A 291-nucleotide genomic window follows, 5' to 3' on the forward strand; every position below is an offset into this window, starting at 1 on the left:
CTTAATAATTTTTTATATATTTGGATGTTAAAATATTTATCTATATATTATTTGGTATAAAAGTAATACTTATCAATGCATGTTTGAAAAGATGAACACAATTTTATTATTGACCCTTAACAATTTACAAATTTGGTAAGCTATCTTTTGATAATGGTCTCATTATTTTCCCTTTGTGTCCTTGCATTTAGATTCTGCTTTCCTATGTTCTCTGTTTTTTCTTTTAGTTAAAGCATTACTGTATTTTATGTTATTTAGGGACATTTTTTCATTTATACTTTCATCAGAAAA

Source organism: Habropoda laboriosa, unplaced genomic scaffold (assembly GCF_001263275.1).
Source record: "Habropoda laboriosa isolate 0110345459 unplaced genomic scaffold, ASM126327v1 scaffold276, whole genome shotgun sequence".
In the NCBI taxonomy this organism is placed as follows: Eukaryota; Metazoa; Arthropoda; class Insecta; order Hymenoptera; family Apidae; genus Habropoda; species Habropoda laboriosa.